The 26,734-nt window shown below is 39.8% G+C and overlaps 1 protein-coding gene across 12 annotated transcripts in view; it reads left to right on the forward strand.

The window, feature by feature from the left end:
• RHOBTB1 (Rho related BTB domain containing 1) overlaps window positions 1-26,734 on the forward strand; it is a 119,197-nt gene that overhangs the window by 45,060 nt on the left and 47,403 nt on the right. For 4 of the 12 annotated variants that reach the window (XM_069460819.1, XM_069460820.1, XM_069460825.1 and 1 more), the window contains exons 1-2: window positions 8,372-8,586; window positions 10,676-10,726. The exons of 1 other annotated variant lie outside the window; for it this stretch is intronic. The gene's annotated coding sequence lies outside the window, so the exon portion shown is untranslated. Of the gene's footprint in view, window positions 1-7,829; window positions 7,907-8,371; window positions 8,587-10,675; window positions 10,727-26,734 lie in introns of those variants that run through there. 7 more of the 12 variants (XM_069460814.1, XM_069460822.1, XM_069460815.1 and 4 more) reach the window with 3 other exon arrangements.

A 26,734-nucleotide genomic window follows, 5' to 3' on the forward strand; every position in this document is an offset into this window, starting at 1 on the left:
GTCTTATCTCATCAACCTGACATTGCTGGCACAAGGTGAAATCATTGTAGTATCCTGCCTGTTTCATTAGGAAGTCGAGCAATAATTTCATTTCTTAAGGAAATAGCAAGAAATAAACTAAAGATCACATGGTATATTTTCCCACAAATTATGTGTTTTCCTTGACTTGGTAGCAGTGAGAGCATATCACTCATCAACACCTGATCCACAGGGTTTAGCCACTTGTCAAGGACCCTGAGAGTCCTGAAGTTGTCACCTCATAAAGATCAGTTCTCTTCAATTCTACTCAACCTCTAACCTACCTGAAGTTTTTAGATATAAAATATTAAGGTAGTTTACCTGAAGTTTGATATCAGAAATTAAGAGGAGCTGTAGCCCATTAGTCTTCCAAGTACACAGTGTTCTGTCATGCACTGTAACCAGCAATACTTTGACTGAATTAAGGGACGGTAAATATAAAATGCTAATTATATAAAAGCAGAACCCTTCTCTGTCAAGATTTCCTACTTTAAGATGAATAATACTTTATCAAGTATTTGATCTCTGGCAAATGACTTGACCTTTCTGATCCTTGGTCTCCTCATCTATAAAATCAGGCTGGTAGTAGTATCTCTCTCATAAAGCCAGAGTTAGTGTAAAAGCATGCAGCACCATGCCCAACACATAGTGGGTGCTTACTAAATGTTAACTAGTACTATTATAGGTTAAAAAGTCAGGCGGTGATCTTAATGTTATTATTCATGCACACTAGTACCATACCTGTGTATGACCCTTTAATCTTTGAGAAACATTTTCACGATCTCAAAGTGCCTTTTCATGGGTGATCAATGTTGGCAGTGATTACAGTAGAACAAATAAAACCATAAAGGACAGTTTTCCTTTAAAACTGCAGCTTTGTCCTAAGTCATGCAGATGGCCAGGGTATATGAGTGATTATAAAAAAATTACAACTGAGCTGTCCCATAAAAGTTTTCTCTATTATTAAAAGCCATTTACTATGGTTTTCTTGCCCATAATGCTGTTCAAAGCATTGTGGGGGTTGGAGAAGCAAGGAAGCTTCCGTGCATCTCACCAAACTTCAGGCTCCTCTATGATTGATGCTGTGGTGGGAAGTGAGCTTTCGTCTCTGATCCCAGGAGCCAGCGGCTTATGTTTACAAGCTAAGGGATTGGGAGCCTTCAAAGTTGATCCCGAAGTGTTTAACCACTTATGTAACTCACATGTGACGCAGTTAACTACTTGCCCATAAAGGGGAGTTTACCAAGTGGTAAATTTAGGTCATGTGAAATATTAAAGTCAATGTAAATATTTACAGAGCTAAGGAGAGACTCTGAAATTGTGTGCATAGAGATGGGTGTTCTTGAGTCCAGTGCAAGAAGTCAGGTCATCTGCGCTTTTAGTTTAGGAGCCATAGGACAGGAGGAGTAGTGCCAAGTAAGGCAAGGGACTGACTGGTAGGTCTTCTTCCAGGGCACTGTGTTTCTAAAAAAAACTGTGATTCCTTTTAAAGGGTATCTGTATACAAGTTAGTGTACTATACACTAAATTACTTCAAAATATTTACTTCTGCATGGTTAGAGGATCAGGATTAGAATTCTGGGTTAGTCAGAAGGCTGATTCCCCCTCTGCCAACAAAGAACAAGTCACCCTCTAGGAAACATCATTTTTCCATCTCCCCTATTGGGTGTAATAATTCTCAAGGTTGTCATGAAGATTAAATAACGTGTATGTTTACAGATGCTCAGTAAGCAGGAAAATGTGATATGAACACAGGTGGACTTATTTTTCTGAAATGGGGGAGTATGTACTGTGTATTTGTAGTCTGCTTATTTTTCTAGTTCCTGTATGTAGTTCAGCTTACTCCTACAGAGGGGAGAAAACACAGCAGTTAGAAGTCAATGGCAGTGCAAAATCTCAAACCTCAAATACTAAACTTTCTACCTCACAGAGAGAATTTGGTGGAAGCCATTATGTATACTGCTTACAGTCAGCATTGGGGGTTGAATTTGGGGAATGATCTAATTCCTATATAATTAGTCTTTGGTACTCCTAGATCAAATGGTATCTTGTGCCATTTTTTAAATGGCCTCATAATCGGCCCATTTTTATACTTACCAGTATGTACAGAGCTTTACATTTTATGAGACATTTTCCACAAACATTATTTCATTTAGTCCTCTTAACAACTTTTTAGATTATTATTCTTGTCCCCATTTGATATATGGGACATTCCTGTATAGTAAGTTAAGGAACTAGCACAGAATTACATGGCTAGTTAGTGAGATAGCCAAAACACAATTCTTCCACTACCTTCTGCTCCCTTTAATGTGTAGTGGTGGTGGTGGTGGTGTTGTTGTTGTTGTTTTAACTTGTTTAGGAAAGAGAAACAGTTATTATATGAAACAGTTGGTCCAGCAAGATAGCCTTAAACATGCTATGACACATAAGTATAATTTATTTTTAATTAGGTAGAGTTGAAGTCTAGCATTAAGACCTTTTGTAGTATTAATAACAGTTGTTCCTGAAATAAATGTCCCTTTTAAATGCAGATTTTTTTCCAGTACAGAATCATATTTTTACTTTTAAAAAAGTCAGAGATACACACTATACATTAAACTGTTGTGTTTTTCTTATTTCTAGAGTTGTGCTACACTTGTTTTCCAATCTGTAAGGCCATACCTAAACAAAGGCAGATGACCCTAAAAGTTGCTTGCTACCCCATCTTAACACATGCTGAGCTAGACCAGTGGAACACCCTTGGTAGGAGAGATTGTGATTTAAGAATGTAGTTAGAGTTGTGGAGCTTGCAAAATCACATTTTTACCAACCTTACCCTACCCCAACAGAAAACCTAATGAATGGATCCACACAAAAAGGATTTTATATACACTTATACAAATAATTTAACATACTATGTGAAAAAGATACCTTTTTGTCTATTTTCAGCACATAGACTACATTCATTGGTGCCCAGGAAAATAGGAACTGCCATGAAAAAAAATATTTTGCTTTCATAGAACAATAAAAAACACACAGTATCTAATCCTTCTGTCTTTAAATGGGTAGTTGTAGAAATTCCAAGATTATATACACTAGGTTAGCCTGAGCATTTATCTACAAAAATTTTTTTTTCTAAAATGGTACTTTAAAAAAAAACACCTTCTCATGAAAACTGCATCAAGACCAACAGTGATAACTAGACTACAAACCCCAAGACTAGGAATTCCTATTTGTAGCTTTTAGGAAAAAGGCATCACTTCCAGTTGATTCCCACAGCCAAAACTAGCTCCAATTTTTCCCAGAACAGTGGGCAAAAAATAGGAGCTTAAGAGATCTTAAGAGCTGGTTTGACTAATACCTGAGATAAATTCCCAAGTAGTCAAAACCCCACACAACAGGGCCACTTAAGCTAAAACGATTTCACTCTTACCCAAGTGTAAGAGCAGTGAACACACAGATTTATGTAAAACCTGCCTGTGGTATGTGGGACAGAAAGGGTTACTGATGGTAGGTTATTCCATGTTGTTGAAATATAAATGACATAAAAGCTGGAGAAGGGACCCCCCTCCCCCCAGATAGAATGCTGGACATTATCTTGCCCTAGACTAGCCTGACTCCGAAGCACCTTGGAGAACTAGAGTAACTGAATACAAAAAGCTGTTTCAGTAGAAACAGAGGTCCCAGGAGGTCAAGTCATTTTCTTTTTGACCCATCAATACTTAGCATTAATGAAGAGCCTCAGAGCAGAGTCAGTCTTTCCTGTCATCAGTAACCGGAGCCAGGCCCAGCCTATTAGGCCTGTGCTGTCCGGATCTGCCCCACTGCTGGAAGCTAGCGTGCAAAATGATTTGTACAGTGACGTTGCCACTAAACCACTGCTTAAGTCCGGTGCCCAGCCTTCTTCTTCTGCTCTGTGGTCCAGAAGTGTTACTTTAAAAGCTAGAAAATCCATAAACGTGAGCAGCACGTTGAATATGTCCCCAGACTCTTCATCGTCAGGGTACCGCGAAGTTGTTGGCTGTTGTGAAAGCCACCATGTTAACTCTAGGACTCCACTCCGACAGCGGTTGTTCGGTTTCTGCCAAACACCTGTTCGTTAAAATAGGCCCGTACGTGAGTTTATTCTCTTCCATGCCTGCCAACCTGTTAGTATTTGTCCATGAAATTTCTCTTTAACACCTGGAACTCATCATCCAGGATAATAGCCTCTAAATAACCAATGGCAGCATCAAATTCTGCACCCAGAGCGGAGAGACGGACAGCATGAAACTGTCCTCTTAGGTTAGGCCTGGTCGCTGGAAGCCCTGGCTGCCTCCAGCTGCTTTGGCCACAGGGGGACGCGTCTGCGCCTGCGCTCAAGGCTCTGCCACGGCTCCGTGTGGCTCGGGTCTGCGTGTCCGTTACCGAGCGCTGAAATGCAGGCTTATCCAATAAACCTGAAAAGACCCTTTCTCTGGGAGTTTTATGTAAGTACTTACCATACCTGTGAATATTCTCGATAAAAGTGATGGCAGTAGAAATGCTGAACAGAGTATTTGATTTGAAAATGAAGTTATCTTGAGGTAGTAGTACTTAATTTGCAATTTGAAGATTCTGCGACCCCAGAATATATTTTAAAAACTCTAAAAACTCAACACTAAAAACAAACAATCCAATTATAAAATAGGCAGAAGACATGAACAGATATTTCAGCAAAGAGGAGATAAGGATGGCCAATAAACCCATTAAAAGGTGTTCAACATCATTAGCCGTGAGGAGAATGCAAATTAAAATCACAATGAATTGTCTCTACACAACTATTGGAGCAAATGAAATTTTGTAAAAAGATAGTGATACTATCAAATGCTGGTGAGGATATGTGGATCTGTCATACATTGCTGGTGGAAATGTGTGGTACAGCCACTCTGGAAAATAGTTCAGCAGTTTCTTATTTAGCATATGACCCAGCAATTGCATTCTTGGCCATTCATCCCAAAGAAATAAAAACGTATGGTCTCACAAAAAAAAAAAAAAAACAACTATATACAAATGTTTACAGAAGTATTTTTCGTAATAGCAAAATACTGGAAACTCCTCAGATGTCCTTCAGTGGATGATGAATGGATAAACAAACTCTGATACATCCAGGCAGTAGAAATTTACTCAGCAATAATAAGGAAGGAACTATTGATACATGCAGCAGCCTGCACGAACCTCAAGGGCATTATACTTAGTAAAATAAAAAAAAATCAATCTCAAAACATTACATACTGTATGCTCCCATTAATATAACAGTCTCAAAATGATAAAACTCCAGAGATGAAGAACTGATTAATGGATTAATGGTAGGTTGGGGGATGCAAATACAAAGTGGCAGTAGGAGAGGATTCTTTTGTGATAATGGAACAGTTGTCACAATATCACAATGGAACACAACATATAGAACAGTTCTGTATCTAGATTGGGGAATTTTTTCTTAATCCTATGACTTTGGTAAAATATTTACCATAAAAGCTAGTCTAGAGTTTTTAAATAGATTTGTACAGTACAAACATGAAAATATTTAAAGATACAATGTTGGTTTAATGCCACTTGGGTACTAATTTTTATGTTTATTTAAAGCAAATAGTACTGATTTTATTAGCAAACAAGCAACAATTTTAGCATACAAAAACGAATTATGTTGTGGTAATTACAAGAAGAGGGCTGTGTTCAGGGCAGTGATTCTGGGGTTATTGCTATTGTTCCTTTTCTCTCCTTAAATACCGTCTGTACAACTTGCTTGTTTTTCTCCAACTTTTCCAGAATTTGAGATTTTATACATAAAGTTTGGGGCTATCTAGCACCATGTGGCAACATCTTCCTCAGATCATTCCCCTTATTCGGACGGACTTTACAGAACAATGACTTTTCCTCTGCCATATCTAAATTACTGTTGATACGTATTTATTTTCCTTTGACTCTTTAACTCTTCCAGTCAATTTCCTTCAGATTTAGGCATTCAACTAGACAATTCCAAGATAACTGGCTGTTCTTTACCCACTTTGGAAGGAGCATCTTTGGGGAGGCCTGCCAAGCCTTGATGCCCCCTGGGAGTAGAGAGTTCTATAGCTGAAGATCTATAGCCTGCCACCTGGGGTCTTTGTGTGAATATCTTTCTGGTCTCAGCACCTGCCTGTGATTTGGGAGAGGCATGCCACTTACCTCTTTTTAGTTTATAACTGAGAAAATAGAAGAAACTGAGGAAAGGTGTGATGTTGAAAAGCAGGTCAGTGATAAAATAAGACTTTGCCACAGGCCAACCCAGGTGCAAATATAACTGTTACAACCTCAGAAAATTAACTTTTCCATGCCTGTTACCTCACCTATCAAATAATCATGATAATAATAGCATCTCCGTCATCCATTGTTGAGGAGATCAAATGAGAAAATGTGTTTTAAGCCTAAAACCTAGCCCTGTTCCTGCCACATATGAGGGGCCCAATACATGTTAATTCCCATTTCTTTTGAATTTGTACCCTGTTTCTGAGCTGCCAAAGTAGTCTGAAGAGAAATGTCTTGCAATGAAGAGGACTGATTGCTAGGAGTGAACAGGGTTAATTAACATTTCCCAAGAAATGTGTTCCTGGAAAAATGTATATTGATTAAGCCTTTCAAAATGGAGTCATTTTTAAATAGACTAACGGAAGTCAGTTTTATGCCAGCAAATGACCACCCCTCATGTATCTATCTTGAAGTTCTCAGAGTAGACACCTATACTTGACTTTTCAACTATGCTCTCTGTCTAGTATCAAAGATTAGGGCCTTATTAACTCCATTTCCAAAAACAATGGAGTGAGAATGGCTTAAACAAAGCAAATCGCCCATGATATCTTTCCTGGTAAAAACATTGAATTCTACTGTGTCCTGGGGTCTCTGGGGGACTCAGAGAGCAGCAGACAAGCCTTTGCCTACAAGAAAACTAGTGGGGAAAAGTAGAAATATCTAATGGATTGAAATTCATCTGGGAACCCTGGGTAGAGATTAATTCACTGGGGAAACTGAAGATGGTTTCCTAGAAGAAACTAAGGAACAGAGAGGTTTGTTTGCTTTTAGAATTTTTCCACATATCCTATTTCTTGGAAGATAACACAATAAAATGGGCTCTCTTTTGCCCAGCCCTTCAGTATCTCAGAAACACATTACCTGAGAAGCTCAGTGACGCCAAGGATACCTTGTTGTCATCTTTGCATCCCCAGCCCTTAGCACAGGAGCTCCTCAGTAAAAGTATATTAAATGAATAAATTCCTTAAGGTAGCTGAACACAACAGTACCTTTCTCCCCCAGTTGCCTCTTTTCAGGCCGGGAGTGAGGGATTGTTAAGGCATACTAGTTTTAGCAGGCAGAGTGAAAGCTCCCTGAGGGCAGGGACCCGGTTGGTTCTGTTCATTGTCACCTTAGAGCTTGGCAGGGTACCAGACATCCTGTAGGCACTCCCTAAGCATTTGTTATGTGAATGCATGAAAACTGCCCCCTGTTTCTGCCCTGAGAACTCACAGTCAGCCTGGAAAAGTGAGAAGAGTATCTGTGAGGAGGGATGGGCTGTCTTGGGCTTCCAAGAATGCTGACAACCCGTCAGAGGCCAGAAGTCAATTTCACCTTCTCACTCAGCCATTTGCAAGAGGTTGTAAATCGCCTCCCTACTCGGGCCGGGGTCAGCGGTGCGTCCCTAAGCCCCCTGCGGGGACCCCTCGAGCCAAGTCGCAGAGGAAGGTAACCCAGAGGGGGGAGCCAGCCGGCACGTGCAGCCGCCCAGGGGAGGAGGAGGCTGGGCTAACGCAGCCCTTAGTCAGCAGCTGGGCTCGGTTTTGAAACAAAAGCCAATGTCCTCCCTCGGAGTCCGCGGCCGGTCAGCTCCTAGGGGGAAGAAAGCCATGCTGCCCAGCCGGTTAGTGGCCCAACTTACTTTTCCAGAGCCTGGGACAAAGGGCCAGCAGATGTACGGGAGTGGGTGGGATGTTGGGGCTGGGGGACCGGGGCACAGATCGCCCAGACCCTCCCCTCCCGGCAGCTTGGGAAGGGAGTCGGGGTCTCCCATGCTCTGTGCATGTTTGTCCCGGGCAATCCGCCTGCGAGCCCGGGCCCGTCGGGTCTGCGTAAAGCTGAGGCACCTTTGCAACCCGCGCCCCAGAGCACAGACACACCAGGCCCTGGTTTCATGAATGAAATCCAATCGTGTGGATATAAATAGCCGCGAAGGCTGCTAACGTCACAGTGCGAGCTGCGGCCGCCACGGCGGCGGAGCTAGGTGCCGGGTGCTGCGTTCCGCCCGGCTGCCCCGCCTGGGAGCGGGGTGGGGGCAGGAGGAGGGGAGGGCTCGCGGGTGGAAAGGGGCGAGCCCCTCTCGTCCCGGACAGGCGAGAGCGGCCGCGGCGCGGGGCGAGCCGGCGAGGCGAGGCAGTGCCATGCTGCCTTTGTGCAAAGTTGGGCGGCGGGCGGCGCGCCGCGCGCAGGGGCCCCGCACACCCGCGACCGCGCGCAGTCGTGGCTGCTGCTGAGTGGCGGGGGCCCCCCCGCTCCCCCCGGCCCTTGAAGGCGGAGAGAGCTCGCGTCTCGCTCGGCTGCAGGGTAGGTTCTGTGTCGTGAGTGCTCTATGGTTGAAACTTCTCCGAGCAGCCGCCGCGGAGCCCCCACCGCCCCGGCCCCAGCGGGTGGCAAGTGGGGGCCCACGGGGCCGTGCCAAGCGGACAGCAGCGCCCCGAGAGAGAGTTGTGGGGACCGAGCTGCTATGGGGGTTGCCCTCGCCTCCCTGCGAGGCCGGGAACCCTCACATCAGAGGCAAGAAGAAGAGATTTCTAGGAGCGCCCGCACAGCCGCACCCCTAACTTGGAGCTGAGGAAATGTACAACAGGCACCCTTAGCAGGCGGGCTGCGCCAGGGAGGGGGTGGTGCCGCGTCGACAGGAAGGCTCTTTTCCTTCGAAGGACAGTGGTGGGGAACCGGAGGACCTGAAAAGGGGACTAGGCTAGCCCCTTTGGTGTTTGCACCCCTTTGAGAGTTGACTGGTCAGCCCGCAGTTTGGCGCTCCCCGCCCCTCCCCCCAACCCCAAGTCTGTGGAGTCTGCTGTGAGTTGCTGTGACAACAGTAGGAGCTGCCATGAGGGGCTTGCAAAACACCTTACTTTGTCTCTGTGTGCTCAGCTTTCGGGGAAAATAACCCGGGGGAAACGTGCAGAGAAGAGAATCCAACCCCCGCCCCCCAAAAAGAAGTGGAAGGAAGGCACAACTATGTAAAAATATATCATTAGATCCTACTGTTAGCTGAGCCGTTTCCATCCCCAGCAGTATCTAACATGTCAACTGAGGAGCAATGTCAATATTTAGACTTGGACAAGCCAGAAAGTTAGAAGGGAGCGCCAAGCACAGGGTTTTGACTTGGCTTTGCACGTCAGCACACAAGCTGTGCCTTTGGAGCTGACTGTACACATTTGCTGGGGGAAAAATGCATGAGGGTTGATATATACACAGAGACACTCAGATCTAGGAAAATCTGAGGAAGTTAGACCAGAAGAGTCACTGTAACTTTGAACTTCCCCAACCTGTGCTGTTCACGGAGCCCTGTTGAACTCCAGCCAGATGCTGAGCTTGAGGTTTCACTGGTTTGGGGCTCCCCCACCCCCAACCCGGGCTGTGCTGCATATTCTACACTAAACTGCAAAAACAATACTAAGCTGTCAGTGGTTTTCATCTTTGTATAAGTCCTCTCACTCTTAGCAGTTAGTAAATAGTGGGCTGTGTTTGTTTGATCTTGGCAAGCCTTAGACTTTTGTAAACATACTCTGATAAGTTTGTTTACAAACACTATTTAGAAATTTGGAATTATATTTCATTTCCAGTAACCTTGTAGATTCCTAAGAGAGTCACTGGTTGCTAGAAAATAAACACAAGCTCTTTTCAGTACAAATAATGTCTGCATACAGCTCCACAGGTGGATGAGCCGTAAATTATTATATTAAGTAAGGTTTTCCTCTGAGATTCCTGGATCATATCTGGACATATTAGTGGGAAAGAGGCTTCACCAGTTGATCCTAGTGTGGAAGGCTTTGGAAAATCATTAGAAAGCAATGATATTGTCATCAGTGAATTCTTCTAAACTTACCCATTATTGTTATGTTCTCAGATTTTGAAGGTAGTGTAAACTCAAAGTACATAGAGCTGTGTGTGATCACAGAGGTGGAAATAGAAACACATGTTCACTTTGATGTTATTGCTCAATAATACAACTTTTTAACTATACAATATATTAATAACAGGAAAAACCAGAATGTTTTGGCCTTTTAGTTATGATTATACTGTCTAAAAATGCTATTTTGGAGGAATAACATGCCCACTTCTATGACTTCTGTATTGTAAAATGCAGTGAAATTTTCATTATTCCCATCCATGGGTTTGTGGCCAAATGATTTTTTTTTTGTATCATTCTCAAGTGCTCAGAAATGTATTTTTATAAATGCTACAAAATGTTAACCTAGCTATTTCAAGATGTATTTGACCCAAAGAAATACCACTTTAACACTGGAACTTAGCAAAAGTAAAGTAGATTCTGCCCTTTTTCAGGGGGAAAATAAGAAAACAACATATGTTGAAAATTTTAGTGGCTCCCCATGTGTTCTTGACAGGCAGCAGGATTTATAAAGTATTTCTCTCTTTTATGTAGGTAAGTCCAGCTGTGAGCAGGGTGTTCTGTTCTTCACTTCCAGCAAGCCAGGTCAGTGTCTTTGTGCAAACCCATGACCGTAGATTGATGACATCCTGTGTCTAATTATGAGCATGCATTTCAGAACAGGTTTCCTAGTCGTTTGTCTTAAAAGAATTTGTCTTTGTCATTTTTTAGGGATTCAATTATGAACATCACAAGTTCAATGATTATTAAAATTATTGTTTACTCTGTGTGTACAGTGGTACAAAAAATAGGCCTTGAATCAGTTTGTGTTCTAGAAGACTTCTTTTTTCACTTTAAGCATCAAAATGGTGCTATAGAATTAAGGATATGGGAGATCTGGGTGCTCAGTAATTGAGGTTTTACTTCTGTCTTAATCCTAACACTCTGGAACTGGAAGAAACTTGATATAATAATAGTTGACATTTATTGAGCATGAATCAAGGTTCAGGTAATGGACTGCATTCTTTATTTACATTTATATCCTCATTCTGCCTCAAAAAACCTCTGTAAGGTGACATCACTTTCTTGAGTCTCAAACTACAGGTGAGGAGTTGGAAGTTCAGAGAGGTTACATAATACATTTCAATTCCTACTTCTACTAAATTGCACAAACCGGATTTTTTCTAAAGTTCTGTCTTATTCTAAGACCTAAACTTTCTGGTTGAAAAATTCTTCTCCTATAGGGAAACTGATGCCAAGAAAAGTTAAATGATTTGCCTAAGAGAACTTGATTATTACAGCTCATATAATAACACTCAATGGCCCAGCTGTTGCAAAAGAATAAATTTCATTCTCTTAAGTAAAACAGTGAAATTATAATTATTCATGTGTACTTTCTGGCATGGCACTGTCAAAAATATAAGAAAGTTTTATCATGGGGTCTCTGAACTTAAGGATTTACAAACAGATTTAAAAGGTAAGATATTAAATATAACATGCATGAAAAGTTAGTGAATAAATCAAGATCACACATGCCAGAAGGCTGAACTGGGAGTCAGCAGTACATTTACAAGAAGTTCAGCATTTTCCACCCCTGTGGGATTACTTTGCAGTTCCATGTATGCGAGGAAAAAAAAATTTTTTGTCTGGATAGATGATAAATGGGTAAGAGTTTGAGAAAGGACAGAAAGTAGAATTTCAACCCAACAGGGAGGGATTATGCAGTCATTCAGAACCACTAGATTACAGTATCTCAAACTCAAAAGACATTATTGCTTCAAAAGCATTGTAACAAAATAGTGAGCTGTTTTAATCTGCACAGCATCTTTGAGAAAGCTTCTTTGGCCTGGTGCTTAAAAGTGCTGGATTTTTTTCTGGAACTTCAGTTTGTCTGAAAGGTGCCACGGAGATTTGGGTACATAATAGATAAGTCCCAACCAAAGTCCTGAAAACAGCCAATATCTGAAGTTTAAGCAGGACATTTTCAGTTTTTGCCTGAATTGACAGCCTTCTCTCACCTCCTCCCCTGCCCTTCTATAAAATAAAATAATTTGTAACAGTTGTTAATCCTTGTAGTTTTATATAAAGGGGTAATAAAATATGAAATGGGGAGCAAATTATTAAAGAAAACCTTAAGATATCATCTTTTTTTAAAGCACTGATACTCCCAATTCAAGCTAGTGGCCCTAAAATCTTAATTAGTGAAGAGAATTTTTTAAGCATTTAAGGGGTTGTGTTATAAGCTGTTCTGTAACAGCTTTGTCCTGTAAAAGTTGTTATATAGTGGATCATTACAAAATAGGTCATATTCCATAAAAGCACTATTATTATTGGTAAGATCCCAATTATAGGCCAAGACCTCATCATCAACTGATTGATGGTTAGTTGTGATAATGGTATGTCGTAAAAATATCAATAGAACAACTATGAACCTATAATTTATTTAAAGCAGTAAAATTACACTCTGAATCATATAATGGTATGGCCAAAAGGGATCTTGGAATTAGCATGGTGTCTCTAATAATAATCACTTAATTAGCAATCATTTGTTTTCTCTTTTGAACTTCAGAAGGCTTTGATTAATATGCATGACTTTTCATTTTAAGAATGGCTAGAAACATTTGAAATTTTGCTGTTTTTCTGCTCAGGAAATTTACCTATGGAAAAGAGAGGAATTTGTAAATCCTTCTATCCGTCTTCCTCCCCTCTGGCTTCATGTAATAGTGTTTAAAGAGCACAGGTGATTCGAATCTGATTCTTGTGTTCATCTTCTCTTCTCCACCCAAGCTTTCCCCCAACCTCACAACACCAAAACAAAACTTGGAGAGGGCTGGAAAATGAGTCACGAAAGGTGTATGTGGACAGGGTGAGAGGTGGGAGAGTGTGTGTGGTGTGGGAGGGGAGGGGGAAAGAGAAAACGTTTGGGAAAACAGGAAGCAGTCACTCAAATGGACGGGATATTTACAGATTGGTTATTTATTAATATTTGTCAGCATCAGAATTTTTTTTTTTTTTAGTTTACGAACAAATTAAAGCCACCGCCTTCTCTTTCTGGCACCTTTTGTTCCTTGTGCACATTAAGGCAGAAATTAAAAAATGGGCAAGTAAAGACACTGAAAATGAAGTGTGGGTATGACTGCTGCTCTTTCCAGATGTCCCAGACACTCCCATCTTCAAATGCTGTCTCCAGCGGTGCCATCAAATACATCGGCATGTCTCTGATCAGGCTTTGTCCATGAAAGGGCAAATTAGCAAGTTTTACAAAGAAAGGAAGAGACACCAATAGGTCTGGAAGAAAGCAATTATGTTTCTCCACTCTGTACCTGAGTTTATTTATTGCATAGACACAGGTTAATGGCAAGTTCCCAGCATTAATGAGGTTATCATCTTAGGCTCCATCCCTCTGTGGAGAAATTTCCTTTGAGTTGTTACCCAATCCAACCGTATACCAAACGCTTCATGACCGCTGCAGTAACAATAACTAGCATTTATGCTCCTACTAGACGCCAGACACTTTAACCAGATTACAGCTAATATTCATCATCTGTTCCAATTTCACAAAAGCGAAAAATGGAAGAGATGTCAAGCTAAAGAGCTACTAGAAAGCTACTTGCACCCAAGTCTGTCTAAGAATTTGAATATATTAATATATGTGTTCTAAATAAACTCCCAGGAAAAAACACACTTTAAACTATTTCATTCCAGGTTACTCTTGCAAATGGTGGAGCATAGACGTTAAATAATTATTCTTGTGTGTTTGAGTTTTTTTAATATTTGTTTTTTATTTAACTTGAACTATGTAGAAGTTTTGCCAGGACAAATTTGCTGACTCTTCAGGTCATTTCTAATATATTTTGATGGAAGTCATGATCTGAAAGCATTCAGTCAAGGAGGGTTGAATCATGGAGCCAGGAAAGTTCTTATTAAGGATACTTAGTCCACCCTGGAATGGATGAAAAACACTGGCACCCAGAGACGCGATGTAACTCGACCACTCTCATAGTTAATAAGTGACACAGCCTGAGCTGAACCCAGGTTTCCAAGTCCCAGCCAGGGCTCAGTTCCATTACATAACACTGCTTGAAAAGTGCCAAGGCTTCTAAACCCTCCAACTGAGCCAGAAATACAAGTACAAAATACATCTGAACCCCAAGGCACATCCAGAAGTGGGTGATAAGAGAATTCCAGCAGTGTAAAGATATGACGGATGCTCAGAGTTACCTCACTTATCTTCAATGGCACCGAGATAGAACAGTCCTTTTCTCTTATTCAGAATATAATACCCATACTCCGATCCCTTCCAAGCTGTCTTTGTTGAGTGATCTGTTTGGAGCTTTTTAATTTTGACCAAACTCTGGCTTTTTATTAACTATGTGACTTAGGTGAAATATAACTTCACTTTTCTCATCTAGTAAAATGGGAAAAGCGTCCACCTCCCTGAGAGGATTATGAAGATGTTATAAAATCGCATGTGTAAAGCACACAGTAGGTGCTCAATAAGCATTAGTTTTCTTCCTAGAGTATCTCAAAAGAAACTGTTGTAACACGTTAGGGCAGTCATATCATTTTTGCCTCTAAATTTGCTGGAGTTATTTGAATTCTGATATTGCAAGGGATGGTTGTGGTAATCATTTTTCTTGGGTAAAAACAGGCCCAGTGGTCTCTCTGGGTACCAGTGGCCCAGTCACCATTGCAACCATTTTCTTCACACTCTAGGGTTGCCAAGGTTTACTTGAATTGTATTATTTTATTGCTTCAGTTTCTACTACAAAGTGATACCAAGCTCCTCTTGGAGATCTGTGGCTCTTATTTTCTTCCAGACACTGTTCCTAAGCATCTAAGGTGTTTTCTACGTGGACCTTTGCATCTCGAAGCAACTATCGTATTTCCAGCCAAATAACTAAGAAATATTTCCAGAGAATATTATTGCCAGTAGGAAGTTTTTGCTTTCAATTTTGAAACACGTAAGACTTTCCTACTTTCATTTCAAGTAACTTTAGTATAGAGTATTTTGGGTGTGTTGGGTCCCGTCTTTTTCTTTTTGTCATGTGTTGCTGACTGATATATTGGCAGGAAAAGCATAAACACTGCAATTTCCCCCTTTCGCCCTCAGCATTTGATAACTACCCTGGCCTAAATTACATCTCTGGGAAGTGTTTTGTCACACTCTTCTCCCCAGCTGCCACACTTTGTCATGTGGCACTTGGCTGCCCTGCTTTGGACTTTTAGAACCAAGTCTTGGCAACGCGTCCTATTCATCACATACATGGAGGAAAGCTACTGCTGTGATTTTTATTTTTTATACTTGTACCTGTTTTTCTATTTTTAGTACTAATCCAAGTGGCCTAGGATAGACTTTATTTTCCTGGTGGTGTAGTTTCCCTTTTAGTATTAGGAAAATGTGTATTGCAAAATGTATGTCCTTTTCTTTAAGTTTAGGGGTAGCAATTATGTGTTTTCCCCAATGCCATAAAATGTCTAAACTGGGACTAGAAGCTTTAAAATGACCAGTTTCTAGATTGTCCCTAACCTTATTACTGATCTCAAATCGGTTAAATATAAGTTTCAGTTCTTACCAAGGAGTTAATTATTTTTAAAGCAGTGCTCAAACTTTAATGTGTATGCAGCAAGCGCAGCTTCTTGTTAAAGTGCAGATTCTGAGTCAGGAGTTCTGGGGGGAGGCCTGAGATGATGCATTTCTAACAGTCGCCTGCTGGATGCCCACGCTGCGGGTCTGAGGACCACACTTGGAGTAGTGAGGTTCTAAAGTATAGTTGTTACCACATCTTATCCTGAAATTCATGCTTTGTAGACTATAAGTAGACCACCTGATTTTGTTTGATTGCTTCTTAAATCATAATAGAGAGTCATGGAATCTTAAATATGGGAGAGGTGTAGATAGTGGGCTGGTAAATCAACCAGCTCTCTTGGAGGAAAAAAAAAAAGAATGCATATACGGGGATATATGAGATTATAAATTTTACTGACATAAGGAATGTATAGTACACAATTTACAAATAATAATAAAGTATACAACATTCATTATTATAAATTGCGTATAGCCAAGTGGGTCTCACAGAATGCTTTTGTTGGTCTTCGTGGAACTCTACCGTCCATCGGCCAACCTATGGTACAACTGAAGAAGGGGTATAGTTCCCATATAAATGTTGGCTGATATTTTCCTTTATATTAATGAGTAAGACGAATGAAACAGCAAAGGCATATATCAGAACTGTACTCATTCATCAATGATGTGAATGATTTCTTTGCTGAACCAAATAATTGTTTTTGAATATTTCCTCAATGTACTATTCACAGTGTAACAGTCACCCATATGGCACACTTTTAATCTTATTCTGCATGATTAACATTTTGAAATCATTTTTTTAAGTCTAGACAATCAACAGAACAATAAAGCAAGCCCTGATTTGTAGTGGTTGCCGATTTCTGTGGTATAAATACTCCCGCCGTGGCCAATGTGGGAGCAGTTGGCAAGAGATGGCACAGTATCCTACCTTTATATAGTAGTTCCACCATACAGATAAAATTGGCATAAATATCCTCAAAAGTATAGAGGTAAATAGTAAAATATAGTAAAAAGTTAGATAGTGATGAGTTTTGAGTATTGCCTTTGTTTTAGTCTAATTTATTTAAGTTTACATAATTTAATTTTTAATACTGGTGTTATTTTAATGGGCTTGTAGAATTCCTAAAAAAATAACAGCTGATTCTCATGGGCTAGTGGGGACTGGCTCCTGCACACCACTGGATATAGATCATCTTGGTCCAGTGATTGGCCAGCCAGATGACCAAGAAGCATATGGAAAAGTGCTCACCATATTTGGTCATCAGGGAAATAAAAATTAAAATCACAAGATACTAAGATACACTGAGGGAATATCCATTCAGTATTCTCAGCTATGCTTTATGTTGGAATACCTCAAAGAACTTATAGCCTAAAATTTTAGTAGATCCACTTTAGGGCCTATGAATCTAAACCTAAAACATTTTTATTGAAGTATATAAAGAAAAATAAACAAGTCATAAGTCTATAACAAAGAATTTCCACAGATTGAACACACTCACATAATCAGCACCTAAATACAGAAACCGAACATCGTCAGTACCCAGAACCCTTCTCATGCCCCTGTCCAATCACTGTCCAACCAGCATAGCTCTATCTTGATTTCGAACACCATAGATTAGTTTTGACTACCTTTGGACTTTATATAAATGAGATTATAAACTATGTACTTGTTTGCGTCTGGCTTCAATATTGTATTTGTGAGACTCATCCATAATGTATGTAGCCATGGTTCATTCTTTTTTAGGGGTATATAGTATTCCATGTATGAATAGACCTCAATTTATTATTTTTTTATCCATTCGCCTGTTGATGGGTCGTTTCCAGTTGTCAGCTATTATGAATAGTACTGCCAAGAACATTCTTGTGCAGACTGCAGTGTTCAAAACAAGACAAATCCCTCAGGGATTCTACTGAGAAGCCAATCTCTTGAATGCTTTCCCTATGACTCCCCCTCCTCATTTCTCATATAACAACCAAAGCCATTGATTCTTTCGTGTGAATATACTTTTAGTACCATATGCCATGAAGCCATGTGCTTCCATTCATGACAGTATGTCCTCCTGGATCTTTTGAATAAAGGTCCACCAACTCCCCCTTTCATCGAGACATCTGCATTTGTGCACTCTAAATAGGGAAGAGAGTTGGCCTCACATCAATAAGCCTGAGAATAATAGACATGGTAGACGTGCAGCCAGCAGCTAAATTTGGTAGCTGATCATTAAAGCTCCTGGAAAGAGGCTTCAAATAAGGGAAATTATTTCCTTTTGTGTGTATCAAACAAAAATCAACAATGAACCCTTAGAAATTTTCAGATTTTAATATTTTTAAAACTCTATTTATTTGAAGTAGATCAAGGACCCTCCCCTGACATGACAACTGAAATCTGTCAAAATGTCATGACTTGATCTGGAAAGATTAGAGTGTTTTCCCATCGGCTTGTTCCTACACCTATTGTTTAGCAGATGTATCCTTGTTGCACTGTTCTAGTCTGAGGGGCTGTGTAGTTTTTTTGTTTTGTGTTTGGGCCTATTGAGATGTTAGTTCCTTTGATATAAGTAAAAGGAGCTGAGTAACCAGGGATTCCAAGATGATATTGTTGAAGAGTGGAATGTCTTCACGATTGAAAGAAAGGTTCTGGGAACAGCAGGGCTGTTTCCTGCCATATGAAAGGCACTTCACATAAAGCTCTCAAGGTACAGAGAGAGAAGGTCAAGAATAGACACAAATTTCACATAATGAAAGAAGAATGTGCTCTCACACACAGAAATATTCTATTCCCTGGTTTTCTTACCCTCTTTTTTGTAAAAATGTCTTTGTTGCACAAATAACACATGTTCATTAAGGAAAAGATGAAATATATAGATAAGAAAAAAGAAAAACATTAAAATTGATTATAATCCTACTCCATAAAACATGTTGCCATTAATATTTTAGCATATCTCTCCCTCATGTTTTTTGTATATAGTTAGGTACATAATTTTTAAGGAGTGATATCATTGTGTAAATTTTGTAATCTTTTTAAACTTAAAGACTTATCATGAACATTTTCCTGCAACAAACGTGATTTTGATGGCCATAAACTCTTCCATTATGTGGACATATATTAGGTTTTCTTTAACCAATCACCTGTGACTGGCTTTCTAAAGTTATTTCCTACCTTTTGTTTCCACAAATAGAGATGTGATGACCATTGTTTTAATGAAATCTTTTTTATACAGTTTATTATTTTTCTATAAATAAAGTCTTATAATTGGATGAAAATTATGGGCATTTTAAAGTCTTTTGACTTAAAATTTCCAGTTTCACTCCAGATTGGAATTGTTTTCCACTTCCACAAACAGTTCTTCTTCATACTGCTTTTTAAAATTGTACAGTCTTTCATGTAATAATTTCTACCTAAAGTTGGAGGATATGGGAACATGTCCTAAAAACACTAGTTAGAAGCTATTCATTGCTATTAGCCGATGACTTCAAATAAAATATGAAATTTTAAGAAGCCTGGTTAATTGTCCACCAGCATTTTTGCATTTATGGTCTAATTTCACTATGAAATCCTGAAAAAAAAAAAAAGTTTCCTCATGTGCCCAAATCAGAGCATAACCTAATCCTAACTGGCATATTATAGTCTTGTAAATATTTAAATGCAATTGCTTGGTTGTCACCATATCTGAAGACCTCACAGCGAGCAGTCTCTGGTGCTACAGAAGCTAACCTAGTGACATCTTTAGAGAATGCTTTCAATGAGTAACTTACTACAGAGCACTGTAGAGATTTTTCTTCACGAGGAGGGATTTTTTTTTTTTTTTTGAGACAGAGTCTCACTCTGTTGCCCAGGCTAGAGTGAGTGCCGTGGCGTCAGCCTAGCTCACAGCAACCTCAAACTCCTGAGCTCAAGCGATCCTCCTGTCTCAGCCTCCCAAGTAGCTGGGACTACAGGCATGCACCACCATGCCCGGCTAATTTTTTCTATATATATTTTTAGCTGTCCATATAATTTCTTTCTATTTTTAGTAGAGATGGGGTCTCGCTCTTGCTCAGGCTGGTCTTGAACTCCTGAGCTCAAACGATCCGCCCACCTCGGCCTCCCAGAGTGCTAGGATTACAGGCGTGAGCCACCGCGCCCGGCCAAACGAGGAGGGATTTTTAAACACCTGTAGTCTACAGACTTGTTATTAGTTTTCTCAAACAAGCGCTTAGAACTTTGACATCTGTAAAGACTTTAACCAATATTTTAATTATTCTCGACAAAACTTCCTGATCCAGCACTTCACTAAGCATCACCCACGTGAGGACTACAGGGGCCTCCAAAATAAATGCATACGTTGTTTTTGTTTCTTTCTTTTTTTTTTTTTTACTTTAAAAAGTATTGAAATATAAAGCATAGGGAAATGTGTACAAATCACAAATGTACAGCTTGATAAGTTTTTGCAAACTGAACCTACATATGTAGTAACCAGCACCTAGATCAAGAACTAGCACACCACCAGTACCCACCTCTGGTCACCACTCCATTGCACCCTCAGTGCCTTTGAAACATTCTAAACTTTATGTGCAGGGTAAGTCCTTCATTTACAGAATTTGAGTTTTCACTGAACCATTACTTTATATGAAGTAGCTACTGTCAGCTTTGATCAAGATGTCTCCCTTGTAACTGAAAGTGTGTGGAAGTCTGCCTTTCCAGGTAAAGGTTACAACATTAAATTTGGACACTGAGTGTACATCAATATTTATGTGTTTGTGATTTCCAGGTCCACAGATACATACAGTGCATGTGCATACCAACGAATTTGAAACTACTTTCTTCTTTAATGAATGTCAAGCTGAATTATACTATATCAGTTGATCCAAGCTTAAAATATCTTGCCTACAATTGATTGCCACGGAATATTTCATGTGTTCTGTTTCCAGTTTTTTTAAATTGCTCATTTCAGTTATCATAAGTATTCCGTTTAAATGCTCAAGATTTAAAGGCCAAGAATTGTTCATCTTCTGTTTGAAATGGAATTGTACGTGTTTGTCCTGGGTATCCACAGTAGTCTTTTTATATAGTCAATTTCTGCGTCTGATATTCAGCAAAATATCATTTGGATTCCTAGGGGTTTTTTTGGGTATTTTTTTTTTTTTTTTTTTTTGAGAGCCTGAGTCAAACAAAAACAGTTTTAGCAGGCTCATTATGTTTTATAAATATATGGTTTTGAAAAACAATTTGTACATTATCAAAAATCATTTATTATTATTGTATTGTATCAGTGTACTCTTAGTACAATTAACAAGGTTATACTTAGGTATCCATGACTTTTTTTAAAAGCTAAAACATTTTTTCCATTTTGGAAGTAATACATCTAAGAATATTATTCAGCTGTAAAAAAACAATGATAGAAGCTACAGCATGGATGAACTTGAAAATATTATGCTAAGTGGAAGAAGACAGACACAAAAGACCACATATTGTAAGATTCTATTTTTATGAAGAGTCCAGAATAGGCAAATCCATAGAAGCAGAAAGTATTTAATAGATTAGTGGTTGCCAGAGTTGGGGAGGGGATGGAGAATGACTGCTAATGGGTACAAGGTGATAGATAGAAATGTTCTGGAATTAGATAGTGGATGATCACACAACACTGTGAACATAATAAATACCACTGAACTGTAGTGAGTTTTATGGCATGTGAATTTTATATCAATTTTTTTAAAGTAATACATGTGCATTGTAGGAAATTTGGAAACTAAAGAAAAGTAGATAACTGGCAGGAACAAGTTATAGCATTATTTATCAACAATTACTGTTGCCTGTTTCAGCAACAATTACTGTTACCTGTTACCTGTTTAGTGTATTTCCTTCCAGTTTATTTTCCACATATTGTTGTTGCAGAGGCAAGAGGTTGCTGTTGCTTCCCATTATATGACAGAGACACAGTTATTAAATTTTAAGTAGTCACATATTAATACCCACTCATCCTCCCCCCAAAAAAGGGTGGCTCCAAAGGAAGATCCATTTAGTTGGCAGAGGGGAGCAATGGATGGGAATGCAAATAAGACAAGCAGAGAATTTTGGCTAGCCCTGTAGGAGGGCACGAAGAAAACCCCAAAGGGAAAAGATCCTGGGTCTGAGAGGCAGAAAGACAGATTTGAGCCATTGCCACGAGTGGTGGAACTCTAGGAGGAAAGATTCCAAAGAGACTTTTTAGGAGTTTTGCTGCAAGATGCATGATATGTTTTGTAAACCATGCCTCTCTGTTCTTAAGTACTCACATTGTTCACAGGTTTCTAAGAGTTGTGTTTGTGTTTCTTTTAGCTGTGTCACTGTGCTAAGATGGTGCTCCATGTGAGTGAATGAGGCCCAGTTTTATTTGGGTTACACATGTTTATTTGATGTAGTTTCTGTCTGCTGTGTTTTAGGTTACTATTCTGTATACTTTCCCCTTAACAGTGTTAACATTAGCATTTCTCTGTATTATTGCAAACTCATCACAAACATAACTCTAATGACAGTCTTACTAGATTAGACTTACTGGTATTCTCCTGATGCCAGGCATAGAGATTAAAATATTTTACAAGCATTATCTAATTTAATCTTCCCAGCAACCCATGGAAGGAAGTAATTATCCCCAGTGTACATATAAGAAAATATAGGCTCAGATGGATTAAGTAATTTACCTAAAATCACATACCAAGTCCTTAATTAATTATTCCATCACTTGTCATAGATTTAGGTTGTTTTCATTTTTTTCTTATTCTTAATAAAGATGTGGTAAACATATTTACTTTGAAAACATTTTCCTTTTATAAAGTTATTTCCTTAGGTGGATATACTACATTTTTTAAATTTCCAAGGGTAATTTTTTGTTGCTGTTGTAAAACTTTTCCTTTCAATTGTTTCATATATTTCTTTGTGGTCAGAGAATTTGGTTGATACAATTTATGCTTTGGGGGATTTTTGTCCTTATGGCCCAGTGTGTGGTCAGCTTTTGTAAATGTGCCAAGAGTACTTGAAAGAAAGTACAGTCCCTTTTTATAGGTTTAAAAAAAATGTGGGATATCTATTAATTTAACTCTATTATTTGTTTTTCAAACCCTCCATGTAGTGTTGTTCATTTTCACTTTCTTAATCTGACATTGATTTATTCTGATTTTTCATCCCATATGTTTCAGTTATTGTTGTGAATTTCTCCTTATATTTCTGAAGTTTTCTTTGTTTTTATTATATGCCTTTTGCTCTATGAAGGTTCATTATTACTTTTACTTTGAATTTCCTTTCTTTTTATCTTCTACATTATCTTTTGCAGATATTTTTTCTAAATAATTTTAAACCAAATTTGAAATAACTATGTAGACTGATCTCATATTTTCCATTGGTTTGTGTTTCCACAGTTCTTTAGAGCTTTAGTACCTTTTGTTTGTGTGTTTTTAATTTTTAATTTTCAATTATCTCTGGGTGTTTTGGCTAGTATCTTTGAGCAGTTTCCTTAAGGGAACCTGAGTTTTGGCCCCCTGAGTCTTTGATATCTAAAAATAGCTTTATGCCTTCACATAAATATCAATTTTACCCATTTCAGAAATTTATTATTATGTCCTTTTTCTTTCAAGTCTCTGTATGTGTTTTTAAAATTATCTTCAAATAGTGTATTGGTGATGTTTATGGTCATCCATATTATTGTTTCTTTATAGAGAGTGCTTTTGGCCATTAGTTTTAGAAGATTTTTTTGGTAAGATACTTATGGTATTCTTGTACAATTTATTTTTGCCATTGGTATTTAAAGGAAAAATGCATAGGTTTGGAATCTTCCTTTGTTTTTCTCCTCTTTCCCTCTGCCCCTCCCTCCTTGCTGCAGTGGGAACTGATTGTTCTATTAAATCGCACTTTGCTCCCTCAGTTCCTTAGGAATACACAGTGTCCAGGAGATTGCACTTTGACAGTCAGTCTCTTTCTTATTTTCTGTCACATCATTTTCAGATGGCCCTCACTTCTCTATTTAGAGAGAACTCTTCATGCTTGACATGTACCTCACTAATTTCACTACGTTTTCAAGTCTGCTATTTATCATTGCCAATGGTTTGTAATTTGGCACCTTGTGTTTCATGTATACATGGTCTTTATCTTGTCCCATTACCTACTTACAATCTCATCTGCTATTAGTTTATATATATATGCATTATCTTCTTATACATTATTAAGTACATGATGAGATTTTTGAAAAATTTTTTCTTCCACTATTTCTTATAGCATATCCATTTACGTGGAAGACCTTTCCTCTACACCTTTAGATAATTGCCTGTACATTTCTGTGCTTCAGGGCTTTTATTAGCTCATATGTTGAGTGGTCTGTGTTTTCTCCATTCATATGAAAAGGATTCAGGATGGCCAAAAATCAAAGTATATTCTGAATGTCTGGGTAGCCTTAGGCTCTGTCAGAGACCACGGTAGGGCTCTGTGACAGAGTCCCAGGAAACCACTCAGTTTCAGCAGACAAGCAGAGCTACTCAAGATGATGTGAGATAAAGAAACTTTCAGGGTGAGATAAAGACAACAATGAGGAATGTGACCATGGAAGTTATACTAATGTTCAGTCTTAGGGACAGCTCCCACTCACTGTACTCTCTCTCTCATTGACCCCACAGGGTCAGTCACTTCTGTCACAATGTCAAAACTGAAAGGGCCTGGTTGAATGGGCTGGAGGAAGCAAAAACAGAAAAGAAAAAAGTCTGTTCCATACTCTGTTCCCTCTCCCTGGTCGATCCTCAGCAGGGACAGTAGTTGGGATTGCTCCATGCTGATGGCAGTGTGCCGGTCCACAGTGACCTCCCAGTGGCTCCACAACCTTCTCTTTGCACCCTGTTCCAAGTCAGCCTGGCTCTTGTTACCCTAGATCACAGCATCTGTGGCGAAGAACATCCTGCCTACTTCCAGGGCCATTTCTTTTCTCTGTGGAAATGGGCAGTCTGCTGGTCTTCCGTGAACTTTCTCACTTGGCTCCGTGGAAATGAATTTGGCAGAAATCCTCCCAGTTTCTGGCATGTGGTTACTTCTTATTGTAGTTTCTGTTCTGTTGTCGAGTCTGCTGTCTGTGTAGAATAAGGCTAATTTTGGTGCGACATTAGTAGGGGGTCCAAGGCATGGGCGCTCCCATTGCTGTCTTGCCTGGAAGTCCAGCTAATTGCATTTTGTGATGTGGTTCTTTTAGGCATAGACTGAATTCCTTTATTCAAGATTCACTTTCATATTAGTTATAAATCCTTCTCCATATGTAGTGGGTACATTTGCTTCTCTTTTCCCTTTCTTTTCCAGTCAAGTTGTGACTCGCCAAAAGGGGTTGGGAATCCCTTGAATTAGAATGTTAAAGTCCACACATGGATGAGAACTTTATGAGACCCTTTTATGTAAATATTATTAAGAGTTATAAATTGGGTCTAGAAACTGGAGCACAATAAAAGATCACGTTCTTTTAGTTTTCTAAATCAAATACAGCCCTGAGCCCCTGCTGCCTGCGTATATTGGGGCTGTCCTCCCCCCGGTCCGCCTTCCCACTTGGTGGAGGGGCATGGTCCTAGGGCCCTGGTGGTTCCCATGGTTACTGATGCTCTTCCCGCTGGGGAGCAATGGTGGGTGCGATGCCATCTGTCAGACACTGCTCTTGTGACAGTCCGCACAGATGTCCCTCAAGGTGTTCCTCTCACCCACTGCAGGCTTAGCCACATGCTGTTGCTTTCGAGGCCACAGGGCTCAGTGGTCAGTCACCAGAGATACCCCCAGGTGGAAGGTTTCCTAAGAAAGGTGGAGTGGCTGTATTTTTCTATTCAATTCAACATTTATTGAAAGCCTCATATGGGCCAACCACTGTGAAAAGATTTGAGGATTTAAAGATGAATAACAGTTTCTGTTGCCAAAAATTTATAATCTCGGTGGGGTGGAAGTTGAATACATGTAAACACAATAATCTGTATTACAAATCAGAATTTGATAAGCAGCCTGGGAGATGGTATAAAGGAAAGATGTTTTAAGTGCATCTTCTTCCAAAATGTAACTTGAATCTGTCTGCTTTGCTCCATCTCTGCTGATTCTGCCCTGGTCAGAGCCACCATCCTTTTCTCTCTTGGAGAATTTAGGAGCTTCCCAACCAGTCCTTCTGCCATTGCTCACCTTCCTCTACAACATGCTCTCTGTACACAGGGCAGTCTCAGTGATGTCAGTGATACCTTTAAAAAGCAAATGAGAACCTCTCACACTTTTGCCTAAACACCTCAGTGGCTTCTCACTGCATTCAGAATAAAATCCAAGCCCTTGACCATGGCCTAAAAGGCTGTGTATAATCTGGCTCCTACCTACCTTTCTACACTTCCCTCTCCTCAGGCCCCTCCAGGCCCTTCTCCTTCTCCAGTTGGCAAGAAAGTGGGGCCTCCTCAGAGGGGCCCTCTGCTCTGTCCTGCAGGCCTCCTACCTGGTATTTTCTCCCAACACCCTTTTGCTTTTCTTCAAGGAATTTAGCAAATCTGTGAGTACGTATTTGTCTACCTGTGTAGTTATTCCTCCCCACCTGACTGTAGAGTCCCAGAGAGCAAGAACCACCCCTGGCTTGTTCACCTCTGGACATTTACAGGCCTGCTCAGGGAGCGCTTAGCATATAATTCCTCAGTTAAGGCTGCCTGAGTCCTACAGGTGGTGAGCACAATTTCAGCAGGTGCGTTAAGGGCACGAGACAGGACATTGGAACAGAAGCACAGGCAGGCAAAGTCATCAAAGGAGAGGCTCCCTGGCATATTGGCAGAAGAAAGAAGACCCATGTATCAATAACCTAGCACACAGTTCACTTAGAGTGGTTTTGAAGTCCACCCTGGAATTTTTATGCATCTTTTAAGTTTTGGATCTGTTCTTGATTTTTTTAATTAGGTCAGTGTTTATTAAGGACAGTAGATAGGTAGAAGAGAAAGTTTATTTCTATTCTTGGCTCACCTCCTCCACTTACCCTGAGTTTCAGAAAGTAGAGAGCATGATCTTGTGTGAGTCTCCATTATCACAGAGTTCTGGGCAG

This window comes from Eulemur rufifrons, chromosome 28 (genome assembly GCF_041146395.1).
Source record: "Eulemur rufifrons isolate Redbay chromosome 28, OSU_ERuf_1, whole genome shotgun sequence".
In the NCBI taxonomy this organism is placed as follows: domain Eukaryota; kingdom Metazoa; phylum Chordata; class Mammalia; order Primates; family Lemuridae; genus Eulemur; species Eulemur rufifrons.